Source organism: Primulina eburnea, chromosome 9 (genome assembly GCF_022965805.1).
Source record: "Primulina eburnea isolate SZY01 chromosome 9, ASM2296580v1, whole genome shotgun sequence".
NCBI lineage: Eukaryota > Viridiplantae > Streptophyta > Magnoliopsida > Lamiales > Gesneriaceae > Primulina > Primulina eburnea.
The window spans coordinates 23,033,467-23,051,835 of NC_133109.1; the positions used below are offsets into that span (position 1 = coordinate 23,033,467).

General features: G+C 40.0%; 1 non-coding gene across 1 annotated transcript; it reads right to left on the minus strand.

Moving 5' to 3' along the window:
- Positions 1-14,927: 14,927 nt before the first annotated feature.
- Positions 14,928-15,034, minus strand: LOC140842192 (small nucleolar RNA R71). The gene has a single exon (XR_012120324.1). It is a non-coding gene; the product is annotated as a small nucleolar RNA R71 (small nucleolar RNA).
- Between the last annotated feature and the right edge of the window lie 3,335 nt (positions 15,035-18,369).

Below are 18,369 nucleotides of genomic sequence, written 5' to 3' on the forward strand. Positions count from 1 at the left end.
CGAGAAAAGAGTCAAACTCATTGGCCATCAACTGCAAGACGTGGCTAAGAATTGGTGGATGAACATCAAAAGAGCATTGGAACAGCGTGGCACGGAGATTATATGGAAAGTGTTCAAGACAGAGTTTTATCTGCGATTCTTTCCTATATCCTACCGTAAATATAAAGGCGCTGAGTTTGCAAATTTGAGGCAAGGGCAACTGAACATCGAAGAGTACGTCGCTAAATTTTCTTCCTTGCTTCGCTTTGCACCGCATGTTTCAGGTAGTGATGAAGCCGTGGCAGATCAGTTCATAAACGGCTTAAATCCCGATATCTTTACGTTGGTAAATACTGGAAGACCCAACAATTTCGCTGAGGCATTGAACCGTGCCAAAGGAGCAGAAGCAGGATTGCTTAGGCAATGGAGTGCTTCGTATGTTGCTCCAAGTCCGAGACCACCACTACCTCCAGCACAACCTCCTCTTAGATTTGAAAGCGACGGTAGTAGCAGCGGGCGAAAGGATCAGTTGAAAGCAAAAGGGAAGCAGTTCAAAAGACCTGGGAGCAGTTCTTCAAGCTCCAGTGGATCCAGACAGGGTGGTTCTGATCAGAGTACCAGGTATACAGGTGTCTACTGCAGTTCTTGTGGGGGTAGACATGCGACAGAGCAGTGCCAGGGTGTAGTGGGCAGATGTAACATATGTAGACAACAGGGGCACTTCGCCAAAGTGTGTCCCCAGAAAAGCTCACAGAGATTTCAAGGTGCAGGGTCATCTGCATCTGTAGCTCAGCCTGAGAGGCAAGCTTCATTTGTTCACTCCTTTCAGCCACCACAGACACAGACGCAGCCCAGAGGCAGAGGTAGCCAGACCGTGAGCCAACCTCCGAGGCAACAGGCCCAAGTGTTTGCCTTGACTGAAGAGCAAGCACAGGATGCCCCAAATGATGTTATAACAGGTAACTGTTCCCTTTGCGGTTATCCTGCTTATATATTGATAGATACTGGTGCATCGCATACATTCATCTCAGAACGATTTGCATTATTGCATTCACTGCCTGTTGAGTCTTTGTTAGATGTTGTGTCGATTAATTCTCCGTTGGGAAGTGGATTGATATCTGTAACTACGGTTAGACATTGCATTCTACAGTTTGAGGGGCATGAGATTGACCTAGATTGTATAGTGTTGGGTCTAGCTGATTTTGATTGTATAGTTGGTATTGACATGCTAACGAAGTACAGAGCTACCGTGGATTGTTTCCATAAGATTGTCAGATTCAGACCCGAGATGACAGACGGGTGGAAATTCTACGGGAAGGGTTCCAGATCACGGATTCCCTTGATATCGGCTCTTACTATGAACAGATTGTTACAAAAAGGAGCAGATTGTTTCTTTATTTATGCTGTAGATATGCAGAAGTCGAGCCCGGCATTGGCGGATCTGCCAGTAGTACGGGAATTTGCAAATATTTTTCCAGATGAAATTCCAGGATTACCTCCGGTGCGAGAGGTAGATTTTAGTATTGATCTTGTACCAGGTACCGTCCCTATTTCGAGAGCTCCGTATAGGATGGCACCCATCGAACTAAAAGAATTGAAAGCACAGTTAGAAGATCTTCTGGCCAAGGGATATATCAGACCTAGTGTATCTCCTTGGGGCGCTCCAGTGCTGTTTGTACGAAAGAAAGATGGTTCGATGCGATTGTGTATAGACTATCGGCAACTGAATAAGGCAACGATCAAGAACAAATATCCTTTGCCTAGAATTGATGATCTATTTGATCAGTTGCAGGGATCCTCTGTCTATTCTAAGATTGATTTGCGTTCTGGGTATCATCAGCTCAGAGTTCGAGATATAGACATACCAAAGACAGCATTGTGAACCAGGTACGGACATTACGAATTTATTGTCATGCCTTTTGGTTTAACCAATGCTCCTGCGGTATTTATGGGCTTGATGAACCAAGTGTTTCAGAGGTATTTGGATGAATTTGTCATTGTTTTCATCGATGATATTTTGGTATATTCCAAGAACAGAAATGAGCATGTAGAGCATCTCAGAATTGTTTTGCAGACGTTGAGAAACGAGCAACTGTATGCAAAATTGTCAAAATGTGAGTTTTGGCTGAATCGCGTTGTATTCTTGGGGCATATCATTTCTGGAGATGGTATTTCTGTTGATCCGAGTAAAGTGGAAGCTGTGATCAATTTGCCAAGACCGACTTCGGTACCAGAAATATGCAGTTTCATGGGTCTGGCAGGATACTACCGAAGATTTATTCAAGATTTCTCCAGTATTGCAAAGCCAATAACTCAATTGACACAAAAGAATGCACCATTTGTTTGGTCAGAGGAGTGTGAGTCTAGCTTTGTTGAATTGAAGAAAAGGCTGACTAGTGCTCCAGTATTGACGATACCCTCAGGTACGGGTGATTTCGTTGTATATTGTGATACTTCTCATAGAGGTTTGGGATGTGTTCTTATGCAGCGAGGCCATGTGATCGCATACGCCTCGAGACAATTGAAGCCACACGAGATCCGATACCCCATTCATGATCTGGAATTGGCGGCTATAGTATTTGCATTAAAGATTTGGCGTCATTATCTCTACGGAGAAAAATTTGAGATATTTTCCGATCACAAGAGCCTAAAGTACCTATTTTCTCAATCAGAACTGAATATGAGGCAGCGTAGATGGCTAGATCTTCTGAAAGGCTTTGACTGTGAAATCAAATATTATCTAGGGAAGTCAAATGCAGCAGCAGATGCCTTGAGTCGTAAGGTATGTTCTTTGTCCTTATCGACGATAGGTGTTAACAAGTTAGTTGAAAATTGCTGTACATCTGGATTAGAATTTGATACAGATAGTAAGCCACTACGACTTTTTACGATCCAAGTTGAGCCCAATTTGATTATGAGGATCAAGGAAGCACAAAGAACCGATCAGAATGTGCAGAGATCGATTCAAATGGTCAGATCAGGGCATGTATCAGAATATCAGGTACGAGATCATGTGTTGTACGTGAATAACCGTCTAGTTGTGCCAGATGTTGCAGATTTGAGACAGCAGATTCTGACAGAGGCACATTGTAGTCGGTTCAGCATTCATCCTGGTGGCAGGAAGATGTACAATGACTTGAAGACACAGTTCTGGTGGAAGCAAATGAAGTCAGACGTTGCCGAATTTGTGTCTAAGTGTTTGAACTGCCAACAGGTGAAAGCTGAGAGGAAGAAGCCTGGTGGGTTACTTCAGAGTTTATCTATTCCAGAATGGAAATGGGATCACATTTCCATGGATTTCGTGACGAAGTTACCTCGATCATCTAAAGGCTGCGATGCGATTTGGGTCATTATTGACAGATTGACCAAATCTGCTTGTTTCATTCCGTACAGAATGACGTATAGACAAGATCAGATGGCGGAGATATATATTCGAGAGGTAGTCAGATTACATGGAGTGCCGAAGTCTATCGTATCAGATCGTGATCCACGATTCACTTCTCACTTTTGGCACAGCTTACAGCAGGCCTTGGGTACGACATTACACCTGACTACTGCTTATCATCCTCATACAGACGGACAGTCAGAACGGACTATCCAGACTCTAGAGGATATGTTGAGAGCCGTCGTGCTAGATTTTGGCATTGGTTGACAAGATTCCCTACCTCTTTGCGAATTTTCTTACAATGATAGCTATCAGACGAGTATCGAGATGGCACCGTTTGAAGCTTTATATGGCAAAAAGTGCAGATCTCCGCTATATTGGGATGATATCTCCGAAGTACCAGAACTTGGGCCAGACATGATTCGTGACATGACTGAGAAGGTGAAAGTTATTCAGAAAAAAATGAAGATAGCACAAGATCGACAAGCAAAGTACGCCAATATCAGACGTAGACCGTTAGTATTTGAGGCAGGAGATAGAGTATTCTTAAAGATTTCTCCTTTCAGAGGCGTTGTAAGATTTGGCGAACGCGGGAAACTATCTCCTCGATACATTGGTCCTTACGAGATTCTTGAAAAGATTGGCGATCGAGCTTATCGACTTGCACTTCCTCCTTCTCTATCTGGGATACATGACGTCTTTCATGTATCGATGTTGCGAAAATATATGCCAGACATTTCTCATGTCATTCAACCCGACGAAGCTGAACTTGATCAGACATTGAGCTATATAGAACAACCGATACGGATCCTTGATCGGAAAGAAAAGAAGCTCATAACAAAGAATATTCCACTCGTGAAAGTTCAGTGGAGTCGTCATGGCATTGAGGAAGCGAATTGGGAAACATAAGCAAGTATGAGACAGAAACATCCCGAGTTATTTACATGATGTATGTAATTGTTTACTTTTGTTTGTATTGCATCTTGTTGTACTTTAATTGATCATCTATAATTTCGAGGACGAAGTCATTTCTTAGAGGGGGAGAAATGTAAGGCTCGAAGAATTAGTTATCATAATCAGATGGATTTGTTGATAATTAAGATGATTGTAGATGTATTTTATTGGACTAGAAAAGAAAGGAAAATGTACAATAAAGATGTGAAAGATAGTTAAAGAATAAGTAAGGTCGAAGCTATGGCGCACGTGCGCGAAGAAATGCGCGCATATGCATGGAAATTCCAGTAGCCTCGGCGCACATGCGTGAAGAAAGGCGCGCACATGCGCGAGCAGGCCAGTAGCATTGGCGCATATGCGCGAGAGTAGTGGCGCATATGCGCGGAGCGTCCAGAAACATTCGTGCATATGCGCGAGTTTAGTGGCGCATATGCGCGAGTGTTAAAGCTGCCGAGACTCGTAGGTCTCGCGCATATGCGCGAGTAGTGTCCGCGCATATGCGCGAGACGTGTACTTCAAAGGATTTGCCATGTGTGTGTAGGCATGCAATATATATATAACGTTGCACGATTTCCTCCTCATTTGGCAGCAAAAAATCGGAAGTTCAGAGGAAAGCTTCAACTTTTCTTTGGTTCTTTAAATTGTGATTTAACAAGATTTAGCCACCCAAATTTAGTTCCGATTTCGGTTTTGAACTCCCCTCCGTATAAGCTACAAGGTGATGTAAGTATTGTTCACTTTCAACATGATTTGAAATACTGGTGTTAGGAAAACTTGAATATGCTTGTAGATATATGTTCTTATGATTATAAACATCATATATTCGGAACGGGATCGAGAAACGGAGATGTTACATGATGATTATGATTTTCCAGCATGTTTGATATATATATGTGTTAGGAGAATGAAGGATTGAACTCTAGGATATGTTCTTGTGAGTATGAAGATAATATATTCGTAACCGGATCGAAGAACGAATGTCATATGCAATTGTTACGATTTTTATAGCATGTTTAGAACTAAATATGCAGATTTTGGGTACTATGAAATGTTTAGGATGATGATTATGAGTTGATGAGTTTAGATTGATAATGTGTTGATATGTGTTGAGAATTGATTGACCGGTATCGAGAATTACGTCGTTATGCCGTCAAATTGTACCGAAATCAAGTATTGACTTGGATAGGTGTTGATTAGATTAAAGCTTGATAGATTGTGTATCAACATTTCCATTTCAGATTCGTCTTGACGACGGTGACAGCGATTGTGCGACGAAAGGTATAGTACATGTTTTGTTTGGGGAATTACGACTCAAATAAGATCACATTTGAGTTTCCCAACCAAAATCACATACTTGTTTTATTGTTTTATCGTGATATGATTATTGCGTATCTTGATATGATTATGATTGTTATAGATCGATTTGCTTATAGAACTTGTATACAAATCATGTTCAGATGATTATGCTTTTTTACAAATTGTGTATTCATGCATTAAGATAGGAAAGTCTGCGAGATCATCCAGACTTCTAGATGTTCGGCGATATCACAGCTTAGGGGAAGATCACCGCCCCTATTGTAGATGTGGATACAGATCAGGCCGAAGTCTAGGAATAAGACATACCGTCACCCCGATTGGGAGGGTAGGTGATAGATCGTCTTATTCACCACGGGATCCCTAGAGTTCTAGTCGAGTCGCGTCTAGACATGATTAGACTCGCATTGCATGATTATATATGAATGACATTCATATTAGCATGTTTCATGTTTTAGATTGTTTTAATGCATGTATACATGTTTATACTGGGATTTGTTCTCACCGGTTTTCCGGCTGTTGTTATGTCTGTATGTGTGCATAACAACAGGTGGGGCAGGATCTGGGTCACGACAAAGATGAGCGATGGACATAGCATGGTGATCACGGGCCTAGCAGATGGACTAGTAGAATTACTTTTATCTTGTATTGTATTTCACTACTAGTTTATAGAGGATGGATTAAAACAAGAAATGGTGTATCCTATGTTTGTATATTATGCTGATGTAATAAAATAGAGACATGCTTTATGCCTAGTTAGTAACATTTGATTGAATGTTAAAAAGCGAAAATTTGACCCACGTTTTATGTTAACGATCCATTTAATCCCAAGAAAAAGAATTAGAGCCCGGGTCCCCACAAAAAGAACTTTCATTTCTGCTTGATGAGCAGCAGAAAAATTTTCTATATTTGGCAAAAGAGATACATCATCTGATTCTGCCATATGTTGTTCTGCGGTTGGAGAGGGTGATTGTGGCAATAAAGTAGCTGGAACTGCTTCCTGAGTAGTAGAGGTCGTGGGAAAAATTTACTCAATGACTTCTTCAACTGAAGCCAGTTCATGCACAGACAAAAGAGATGATGACTGAATAGGCCTTGTTGGTGATGCAGGAGTACTGAGAACAGAGGCTTTCGGTTAAGCTATAGTCCGTTCCTCAACTGTCTGGATCTGTTGAAAGTTTGGAACGAGGCCGACTTGATATTCAATTGGCTCTCCAAAGCCCTTTTCGTGATCAAGAAGTTGCTCACTCATCTGTTTCAATTTTTCAGTTAGAATCAGAATGACGTTTTGATCCTGAACAACATAGGAATTGTAGGATCAAAATTTGATTTAAGAGTTTTCAGAACCGACTCCAACATCTGACATTTCAGCTGTTCGATGATGTAGCTTCTTCTACGCAGGGCCTCGATTACATTTTCTGTTTTGGCAAGCTGAAAGACCCTCTTCTCAGCGTTCATTATTTTCCCATATGATCCTTTCTTCTTGAAGTAAGCAAAAGAATGAAAAATTCGGACCTTGTGCCACTCGTCAAAGAAATCCATATCATCATTGGCAGAGCTTTCAATTTTTGCCAAATGAAGATCAACTCCTGTGGTCACAGTTGTTCTGAGTCCAAAAAATTGTGGTTCTTCAATCATCTTTCCTTTTCCTTTGTCGGTTGATGAGATAGGAAAAATGGGTCGAAATACAGAAGACCCCCTTGTTGGTTCTCGAATCACTACTCCAGACATTGGTTTGAAAGTAGAAGTAGTAGATGTTGCTGGAACAGATGCAGTAACTTGCACTGAAGTAGGAGCAGTGGATCGTGCAGATGGAACCACTTCTGGAAACACCTGTCTGAGTGGCACTTTCTTAATTTCAGAAATTGCTGCTGTCTTTTTTATTTTAAGAACAGTACGTGCTTTCTTTTTATTGGAGGTGGTAGGGATGGTTGAACATCAGCAGCAGACTCTTCTGATACTTTTTTTATCAGAATCAGTATAGACGATCACTCTTTTCCTTTTAATCGTTCGTTGAGGTTTCTGAGCCTCAGAAAGAGTCTCTCCAATATCCTTTTTCAAGGCAACAAATTCAGCCACGGTTGGCTTGGGCCTTAAAGCAAGTACATTCTCAGCATCAATCATTGTTACCGAAACAACATCTTGTTCACTTGTAGAAGCGAAACCAACATCCTTTAGCATTGTGCTGATCTAAACGGCAAATCCAGAACTTTTCTTGATGACCATGTCTTTAATGATTCTGAATATGAAATGACTCCAATCCACTTTAGGTCCCTTAGTGATGGCAGCCATCACTTGAACTATCTCCTTTGTTAACTTGTCGAACGTGCCATCTTTGACTAATATAGCTTTCGCCACAATATCAGCCAGAATTTGATATTCCATTTTGAGTAACTTTTTGTGGAAAGAAGGAGACAATTCTTCTCCAGTGGCTGAGAAAGTGCTGAGAGCAATAGACATTTCAAGCTTGGAAATATCAGATAGTTCAGAAGTACCTGAAAGTGGGAGGAGGAAAGTTGCTCCCAATATTGCGGCATCAATGGATATGGATGCATCTTCTTGAGAGTGAACGATCTTTCCTTCATGCACAGTTGCCTTAGCGTAGAAATCCAGAAGAGCATTTTTGTATATAACAGCTGGTGCTTCCAAGAAGTTTCGAAGTCCTGATTTCTCAAGGAGTTGAAACATTTTAACAAGGTTCTCATCTTTGACATTGAGAACTGAAGCAAAGTTGACTTGATATGCATTAAGAGTGTATGCTCCGGCCATTTCTGTACGATGAAAGGATCAGATAAAATTTGCAGTAGATAGAAAATGATGAAGAGAAAGCAATAGCTGAGTAACAACAGTTTTGAAACTGTAAAAGTGAAAAATGAAAGGTGATATTTTAAAATGAATGTACAACCGGCAAGTAAACATAAGGACACGTGTCAGTATGTTTATGGTTGAATGTTTGAAAAGACTTGCAGAGTTTGTCAGAGACGCGAATGATTTCAAAAATTTGAAATAGGCGGGCTGTCTAGACGGTTACTAAGAATAATCAGAAGAATATTTGTCGTTTTATGATAACGTCTGCTGGAAGTTTCAGTGTGCTGAAATATTTGAGCACTTTGACAAAACCAGCAGACTCATTGTTTTATCGAAAAGACAAATACTCTATCTGTTTTTTGGAAAAGGTATAAAAATCTTAGTCTGACTAAGATACTGTTCCCCCTCGGTAAATGCAACTAATAAGTGGATATTAAACACCGAGCGACTCTTGGCAATCTTTTAATCTGAACCGTTGAGAATGAACAGTCACAAGAGTCTTTGTTTTTTCCGAGGATTACTATAAATGCTTGCACAACTTAAACGAAGTTAAACATTCATAATCTAAAATGAAATCTCGAGTTAAAGAAGAGTTAGAGTCTGATCCAGGAGCCGAAGCAAAAATGCTCAGAAGGAAGTTTGAAGATGTCATTCTTTACGTAATGATCCTTGGATCAAACTCCTGGAGTTGTAATGTCAACAATCAAAAAGATTTGTTGCTTCCATTTAGTCTGAAATGTAGCATCGATCTATTTCAGAGGCTTGCTAATGCAATAAGAGAGTGCTGGTTGATCGATGATGTTGATGCCCTGTAAAGTATCTGATCATACATTAGTGCTAACAAGACCCAAGCTTGCTAGATTCTTACTAGACCCAAGCTTGCTGGAATATCTTTAAAGAAGACCATCCTTTTCCTGCTGAAGATACTACGATCTGCTGATATTACTGAATGCAAAAAGTTTAATGTAAAGCTTCTGGTTAAAGAGCATGATATGATCGGTTGTCATAACAAGAGTGTTTAGAAGGGGGGGAGTTGAATAAACACTTTACAATTAAAATTGTTCTTTAATAATATTTGAGCTCAGTTTGGTGACAAACTGAATCTTGGAATCTTGTTGGTCAATAAAAATCAGTTAAACTAGAGTAGTTGCGGAAATTAACTTACTGAAAGATAGAATACGAAACTGAAAGAAATATGCAAGAGTTGTTTCTGGATGTTCGGAGAATTTAATTACTCCTACGTCACCCCTTCTATCACAAGGATAGGATATTCACTAAAAGACTTTGATCAAGTACAACACTTGTACAGACCCACTTCAGTTTGGACTTACTACTGCCAAAACTGAAACTCTTAGTTCTACACAATATTCTCAGTGCGTAACTGATATTAGCACAATTGAATCTAACAACTTTTACAGAGTGCTAATAAGCTCAGATTGTATCCTTGATTGATACGAGTAATTCAAATGAGAGTGAGCTAAGATTTTGACAGAGTAACAGCAAGTTTAAGATTGAGTGGTCGTCTATTTCTTATTTTTCTTCTGCCATATTTATACTCTTCTTTTCCAACGGTAATCTTGAGATAAATTTGAATATTTGTATCCGTTGGTTTCCACTTGATTATTCCTTCGATATTGTTTGCTTCATTTATTGTAATTCGGCGTCTTAATTGCTTTGTCCGGAATGCGTTGTTTTAAGTAGTCTTGGTTGTTGTGCGGCACTCTTGTAATCTGTTATGTCTTCTTTGTTCTTTCCCGAGACATCTTCAGTTGAGAGACTTTAAGGCATTCGGCTGAATGTTTTAACTGATCAGTTCCAACTGATCAGTTTACTTTGTATCATTGTATCAGCTGATTTCAGTTGATAAGTTCAGTTGCCGAATTTTCTTGCGCGTATCAGTTAATTCATGTTTTGTCAAACTCCAGAATCTAGTTTCCAACAATTTCCCCCTTTATGGTGTTTGACAAAACCAGGTGATTTAAGATCGAATAACTGAGCTCTTTGTAGATAATAGATTACGCAACTGAATCATAAAATAACTGGATTCCTTGTAGATAACATAAAATCTGAGAATATAATATCAGTTGATTCTAATAATCTGATTAATTCTTCTTCAGCTGCTGTTCATTCTAATAATCTGATTAATTCTTCTTCAGCTGCTGTTCTTCCCCCTTTTTGTCAAACAACTCCATTTTGTCTGACAACTTTCGAACGTCAATGGAAAGAAGTTTTACATCTGATGAGATACTTGTGGCAACAGTTGTGAGGGAGGTCTGTAGCAATTCTATTTGTTGAAACAGAGGTTTCTAGTCGCTCAACTCTTTAACTGATTACATCCTGAGTTGTAAAGAATGAGTTAACTAGCCCCTTCTTTATTTCATGCACAGTTCTGCTAAGAGAGTCCATGTTGGCTTGAAGAGCATTTAGTTTTGCCGAGTCAAATTCAGTCAAAGAATCTAATTTGACAGTATGAGACAGTTGCTCTAATTGAATTTTCTTGATTTCAGCGAGCATCTGCTGCATATTGTACTGTATGTTCTGGATTTCATCAAGAACAACATCCATTTCTGTGGATTGAATGGGAGGTTGCTGACTGGGCGTTTCTGAATGCTTCGATGTTTGTCCAAAAAGAACTAATGCTTGATTAGTTTCCATTGTTCCAGCCACAGGCTTAGCTGGAATGTTTTCTTGAATTTGAGATGATGAACGTTGGTTTTGATCAAGAAATGGACTGTCTGGCTGAATGATGGAGATGGATGGTTCATACATTGGGGCCTCCTGTGGAGAATTAACTGAACTTTGTTCTTGCTCCTTTGATTCAGTGAGAAACTGACCTTCTACATGTTCAGCAGTTTCTTGTTCTGAGGGTTTTGCTTGTTCATCAGTTTGAATATCTTGTTCAGGAGAATTTTCTGGCTGAACTGGTGCTTCAGTTTGAGCTTTTTCCGATTTAGTTATTTCTTTTTCTGAAGTTTGGTTTAGCACTTCAGTTTGATCTTCAGTTTGATCTTCAGTTTGAGCAGATATAAATTTTTCAGCAATAAGTGACTCAGCTGGTGCTTCAGATGATATCTTAATGTCTTGCTCTGGTTGTTTAGCTGTATGGGTAATGAGTCATAATGTGTTTCCTCTAGCTGAGCTTCCAAGGTAACAGCTTGAATGATTTCATCATTGTTTGCCAAGGATAGTTCTGCTTCAGAATATAGCTGATGTTCTATCTGAGAGGATTGAGGTATTCCTTGAACTGGCTTTTCTGTTGCCTGTTGTGGATATGGTTCTTTTTGTGGAGAGGAGGATAAATCTTTTCAGTATTTGAGTTGGGGGGTTTGTCATGAAGAACTAGTTCCTGATCTTCTTCCCAAAATCTGATTTCACTCTGCAGACTACTAAGATCTGTGTCCAGTTGAGTGAACACAGCTCTATCATTGTATGCAGTTGGACTTGTGAGATTGTAGTTGGACTTCAGCTTTGCTACTATTCTTGTTAGATTTTTTACGCGAATCTGATCAAAGAAATATTTCTGCCTTTCTAATGCCTATGGAATTGTAGCACCTTTGACTACTTTCATCACAATCGCTTCTAGCTTGATGAACTTTTTCAGTTGAGATCTATGCTTCAGTTCTTTGGCAAAGATTTCTGTTCTGAAGCTTTTCCAACAATCAAAAGATTTTAATTGTGATATGGGAAATGCATTGACCTGTTCCCAAACTAGGTCAATGTGTGTTTGAATGACATTGGATGGCCGAGGTTCTTCAACCAGCTTGCCTTTTCCTTTGTCAGTTGAGAGAATGTGAGGAAGATCCATTCCAGAATGTGTGGAGTGCACTGGTTCCCTTAATATTACACCTTTAGATCTGGCTCTAGGAAAGATGTTAGGGCGATTTACAAGAGTCAAGGGAGCTCTTACCTTAGCTGGTGTCTTTGCTTTGGTAACTGAATCATCAGGTGAGACTACTTGCAAAGGGATAGCCTGAATGGGCTGTTGAGCAGCTGATTGAATAATTTTCTCAGGTGGAATGACTTCCACTGTTGTTATTGGTTTGGTTCTTTGAGTCCTTGGTCTCTTGACAAGCTTAGGGGAAGGAGTTTTCTCTGAATCTGATTCACTGATAATCAGTTTCCTTTTTGCTGTTTTGGCCTTCTTGACTGGTGATGGCTCAACCTCTAGTTTGGTTTTTGATGGCAAGGTGTTTTTGGCAGTAAAGACCTTGAATTTTGATGATGTTTCAGCATTTTCAGCTACCAAACCCTTCAGTTTTAACAGATAACTGATTTGGATGACAAAGCCACATGACTGTTTGGATGACTTGAGCATATTCTTCAAGATGTTAAAAAGAATATATCTCCAATTTGCTTTCTTTTCACCCATGATTATGGTCATTACCTGGAATTTTTCGAGTGTAAGAGCAGCATAAGAACCGGCTTTTGCTAATATTCCCTTTGCCACAATATCAGCTGATAGGACTCGTTTTTACGTGTTTTTAGTGTTGGTTTTGATTCGCATTCATGCATCATATTAGTTTGTTTTAGTTTAATTTAGCATTTTTTTATCATTATTTAGCATATGACTGATCTCGTGTAGTTGGTGGTTATTTTGTAGGAATTGAACTAAAAAGTGGGAGAATATTTGCCAAAGCATCGAGAAGGACTCGCTAGGGCGGTTAAAATTGACCGCCCCAGCGAGCATGTTGGTCTGGCTGAGGAGTTGTTGCGCAAGCGTCTCGCTAGGGCGGTCAAAAGTGACCGCCCCAGCGAACCCAGGGACATGACCGAGGAATTTTCTGCGAGAACCTCTCGCTAGGGCCGACACTTTTGACCGCCCTAGCGAGCCGCGAGATTTGAAAAGATTTGTTTCATTTTTTATGGACTCTATCCTACATCATAGACCTAATACACGAGAGGGCGCGGGTTTTCAGACGAAATCATTATTTTCATCATATTTTCTTGGATAAAAGGCTAGGAGCAAAGGAGACTTCGAAGACCTCGAGATTTCCACGCGTCGTGGCCGTCATCCGTCGTCATCTTTAGTATTTTCATTATTCAATTTTTAATTCTTAGATTGTTGTTGGTTTTTATTATGAATTTTAGTAGCTAAACTCTAGATTTGTTGGGATTTGAGGGGATCCTACCCTGTACTCTTTGTTTAACATTATTTATCGACGGTTTTATTAGTAATTTTTTTATGTTATTGTTCTTTCTTGTTTCAATCGAAGCCTAGCTAACTTCCTTTGATTATTTCATGTTGTTAATGATTTCGATAGAATAATTAACAATACGATCAAATAGTATAAACCACGGATTTACAATTTTAGTAGATATACGGAATTGGGTACGTGTCGATAGTGATAGTTCACCCGGATGAAAGCTAGTGGATTCCATAGAATGTAATGCATTCTTGAACTGTTAAATATTTGAGGACACTTGAGTACTGCATGTTTTTTATTAGTATTAATATAGCTCGACAGAGTATATTAATTAGTCTAGGGAATTCCGTCGAATGCACGAGTAAAAGTCGAGTGTAGTTAGTTAAACACGAGTGGTAGGTGAACTGATAATTTCCCAACAAATTCGTTTCTCATTTGGTTTTAATCCAAATTAATCATTGCTTTCTTTGAAACGTTTTCTTTGCATTTTAATTAATTTATTTATTTGATATACAGTAGTTTAATCATCAACTCATTCTATCGTTGCTAAAGAGTTTTACTTGAAAATAAAAATAGTGTAACGCAGTCCTTGTGGATCGATACTCGTATTCACTTACGTTTATTATAACTTGACTATCGTGCACTTGCGATATTTAAATCGAGCTTTCAATTATAAAATAAATTTTGGGACTATTCACTGTGCAAGTTAAACTCGATCAAGTTTTTTGCGCCGTTGCCGGGGACTGTTGATTCACAATTTTTTATTTTTCATTTAAATTCTTTAGTATTATTTATTTTATTGTTATTTGATACTCTCATTGTGTTGCAAATTTTTCTTGCGGTGCATGCGAAGATCACTCGAGTTTAAGCTTGAGCCTTTTGACCCCGGAATTGAACGCACAGCTAGACGTCAACTACAGCAGCAAAGAGCAATGGAAAGAATGGAAGGAGATCAACTAAGAGAGGAGCCAAGGCGTATACCGATGTTGGATTATGCACAGCCGTCTCTTGATGGAGCACGTCCAAGCATCGTTAGACCAGTCATCCGAGTCAATCAGTTTGAGATCAAGCCAGCTATCATTCAGATGATTCAGAACACTGTCCAATTTGGGGGAAGTGCACTTGACGATCCTAATTATCATATAGCTGACTTTCTTGAAATTTGGGATACTTTTAAGTTTAATGGCGTGTCTGATGATGCTGTTCGTTTGCGTTTATTTCCATTTTCACTGAGAGATAAAGCTAAATCGTGGTTAAACTGTTTGCCTGTATGGTCTATCACTACATGGGAGGATATGGCAAAGGCATTCCTGATCAAGTACTTTCCTCCGTCGAAGACTATGAAGCTTAGAGCCGACATTACTACTTTTGCTCAATATGAGAACGAGTCACTTTACGAGGCATGGGAGCGCTACAAGGACTTGTTGAGGAGATGTCCACACCATGAGCTGCCACTTGGGTTAGTTGTTCAAACTTTCTACTACGGTCTGATTACTCCTAACCGTACCATGATAGATGCTGCAGCATGTGGTAATTTACTGAGAAAAACAGCCTGAGGAAGGATAAGAGTTATTGGAGGAAATGGCTGCTAGTAGCTATCATCCTCAGTCTGATAGGCAGAGACGAGGTGCTGGAGTTAATCAAGTTAATGATCTGGCGGCGGTTTCAGCACAGTTAGAGGCGTTGAATAAAAAGATTGATGGGATGAGCATGAGTGGGTCGGCTATGCGTCTGCAAGAAATTTTCTGTGATAAGTGTGGGGGTGAGCATGATGTGCAGGATTGCCAAGATGGCAATCCATTCTATGTGCCTGAGGGAGCACCGGTAAAACAAGTGGGATTCCAGAACCGTCCTAGAAATGACCCTTATTCAAACACATTTAATCCGGGATGGAGGAATCACCCAAACTTTTCATGGGGAGGTCAAAACAACCAAAATCGTAAACAAAGAGGTCCACCATATGGGATGCACCAAGGATTCAAGCCAGAACCGCCTCGGGAGGAGAAATCAAATTTAGAGCAAATGATGACTAAATTTATTTCTGCAACAGAGACGAGATTTCAGAACCAAGATGCATCCATAAAGGGGTTAGAGAATCAAATTGGACAATTGGCTAAGTTGATTGCTAATAGGGAGCAAGGAGCTTTGCCAAGCAACACGGAAGTTAACCCAAGAGAACATGTGAAGGCTGTGGAATTGCGTAGTGGAAAAGCACTCGAATCTAATGAGGAAAAGACCAAGCACGGTGAGGATGAGGTGGAAAATCGAGGAGGTAAGTCTTCTAACTCTGCATCTACACCAATTGCACAAAATAAAATTGTTATCCCTCCACCTTTTCCTGCAGCAATGAAGAAAGCTAAATTAGATGCACAATTTGGTAAATTTCTTGAGATATTTAAAAAATTGCACATCAATATTCCTTTTGCTGATGCCTTGATGCAAATGCCAAGTTATGCTAAATTTATAAAAGACATCTTAGCTAATAAGAGGAAGTTGGAGGATCCCATGACGGTAAAATTGACTGAGAATTGCTCTGCATTGGTACAAAACCAGATCCCACCAAAGCTAAAGGATCCAGGGAGTTTGTCTATCCCTTGCATGATTGGTGATGTTGTCTTTTCTAAAGCTTTATGTGATCTTGGTGCGAGCATTAATCTTATACCGTTATCTGTATTCAGGAAACTTGGATTGGGCGAGCCTAAACCCACACAGATGTCCTTGCAACTAGCTGACGGATCTGTCAAACATCCACGAGGAGTCAAAGAAGATGTGTTGGTGAAAGTGGGAAAGTTTACATTTCCTACAGATTTTGTGGTGCTTGACATGGAAGAGGATAGGGAGATGCCTTTGATTTTAGGGAGACCATTCCTTGCAACTGGCAAGGCCGTGATTGAAGTGCAAGAAGGGAAGTTGAGATTGAGAGTGAGAAAGAAGAAATCACGTTTAATGTTTTTAACGCTCTTAAGCACCCACTGCACACTAATGATTGTTTTATAGTTGAGTCATCAGATTCACTTGTGTGTCAATTTGTGCAGGATGCTATAAAGGATTCATTGGAAGTCACCCTCACCACTGAAGTGAAGGATGAACCTGATGAAGAAATATCTGAGAGAGGAGCATACTTTAATGTCAACCATCCATGGACGAAGCCAGTGAGAATGAAATTGGATGAATTGGGAGCTCGAAGAGACCTGACCCCTCGGAAGTCAAGCGTCAAGGAACCGCCGACATGTGCTATGCGAGATGGGAAAAAGGAGCCGTTCATAGTCCACGCTCAAAGATTGAAGCACTATATCGGTGGCACAATTGAGCCACAAATTGGAGTCACTCGGCTCCATCACATTCATTGAGGACATGGGTGAAAAGTCGAGCTCTAGACTGTAAATTGAGAACTACTTCTACTCCCTATGTTGATTTTATCTTTTTCCTTTATTCATTAATCGCATCATTTGCATTTAGGTAGTTGCATGGCATGGCATTCATTGTTTTTATTTTATTTATTTATTTATTTTTTTTCGAGAATGTCTCGCCTGACCGCCCCAGCGAGCCCTCGCTTTTTTTTCAAAAACATAGTCGCCGAAAACGCCTCGCTAGGGCGGTCACTTTTGACCGCCCCCGCGAGCGATTTTTTTAAAAAATGGTTTTATGGCGAGAACCACTCGCTAGGGAGGTCCAAAGTGACCGCCCCAGCGAGAACTCGTATTTTTCAAATAAGTTTTCGGCGAGAACCCCTCTCTAGGACGGTCAAAACAGACCGCCCCAGCGAGCACTCGTATGTTTCAAATAATTTTTCACCGAAAACCACTCGCTAGGGCGGACACTTTTGACCGCCCTAGCGAGTCGCGCAGACTGTAAAAAAAAAAAAAAATTTCCCCCTTTCTTCCCCACTTCGAACCCTACTCCTCCTCCTCAAATACCCGCCACCCTTCCATTTTCAGTACGATTACCCTATGCCGCCACCAGCTGACGAGGGAGTCCCACCGCCTGAGCATGACGAGGAGGATGATTTCTGACCAGGGGAGTTTACTGTTTCCCCTTTCTTTTTATTCTTTTTGCTTATTCTGTCGTTGCATTTGCATTCATGAGTTTTTTTGGTTTTTAGTGTTTGTTTCGTTTTGTGCACTGAGGGCATTGCACAACTCTAGTATGAGGGGGGTAGATTGTTTTGGTTGTTTAGTTAATTGGTTTAGTTTCGTTGCATTTCTTTTGTTTGATGTCGTTTTCGTTTATGATGAGAAGACATAGTTTATGAGCCAATGATGATGTTGAATTGATAGTTTACAAAAGTATTGGTTGGGTCACTTCGTGAATGGTACTCTTGATTGTTAAAGCATGAATTTTGGTACAAAATTTGAACTTTTTGAGCACATATGTGTGGGGACTAGAATTTTGTAGGAATAATGGTGAAATTTGAAAGTTTTGTGTGGTTAACTTGAAAGGCACCATTTATGAGTTGATTTAGCATGTAAACCCGTGAAAATAAGTCGCTAATTGGGACCTTGAATGAGAAAATTTGATTTGCCTTGAACTTTACATTGACCTCCTTTCCAATGCACTGAATTAAAATGTCATACTCCTAACCAGTTGTAATCCAAAGTATTATATTCTTAGCCTAGGGAGTACATGTATGAAAATTGTGCATTTAAAAAAAAAATAAAAAGAGAAGAAAGAAGGAGATGTAAGGTGAGGGGGAGCCGAAATAAAAGGAATGAAATTCTATTCCTAGGCTAAAAGTTGGAGATATAAGGAGACGAGGAAAGTCAGACGAAAAGTCTTGACGATTGC